The sequence below is a fragment of the Phascolarctos cinereus genome, unplaced genomic scaffold (genome assembly GCF_003287225.1).
Source record: "Phascolarctos cinereus isolate Bilbo 61053 unplaced genomic scaffold, phaCin_HiC Scaffold_2;HRSCAF=192, whole genome shotgun sequence".
Taxonomy (NCBI): domain Eukaryota; kingdom Metazoa; phylum Chordata; class Mammalia; order Diprotodontia; family Phascolarctidae; genus Phascolarctos; species Phascolarctos cinereus.
The window spans coordinates 76,772,399-76,773,102 of NW_027555625.1; positions in this window are offsets into that span (position 1 = coordinate 76,772,399).

The following is a 704-nucleotide window of genomic DNA, read 5'->3' on the forward strand; positions in this document are numbered from 1 at the left end:
AGAGAGAAATTCTGTAAATTTAATGAATGTGGAGAGGCCTTCAGCTATAAGAAAAACTTTATTTAACATGTATTTATGCTGGAGAGTAAGCCGTGTGACTGTAATGACTGTGGTAAAACCTGTTGGATTTCATCCCTTAATTAACATCAGAGAATCCATACTGGAGAAGAACTGTATGTACATAATGAAGGTCGAAAAGTCTTCAGGTGAAGAAATTTAGCATCTTGTAATTCATACTGGGGGAAAAAATCTCACAAATGCAACAAATGAGGGAAAACCTTCAGACAAAGTACACGCTTCACTGAACAGAAAATCCAGCCTGGAGAGAAATCCTACGAATGTAATTAATGTAGGAGAGCCTTTATTCAGAGCAGAAACCTTACTGAGTATCAGAGAATTCATACTAGAGAAAAAAATACATACATAATGAATATGGGAAAGCTGTCAGCTGGATTTCGTCTCTTTCTCAATATCATAGAGTTCATACTGGAGTAAAACCTTATGAATATAATGAAGGTGGGATAGCCTTTAGTGACAGGTTATCCCTTACTAGACATCAGAGAATTCATACTGGAGAGAAACCATGCAAATGTAATGAATATGGAAAGGTCTTTTATTTGAATACAGACCTCACTCAACTTCAGAGAATTCATATTGGTGACAAACCCTATGAATGTAATGAAAGTGAGAGAAATCCTTAAAGT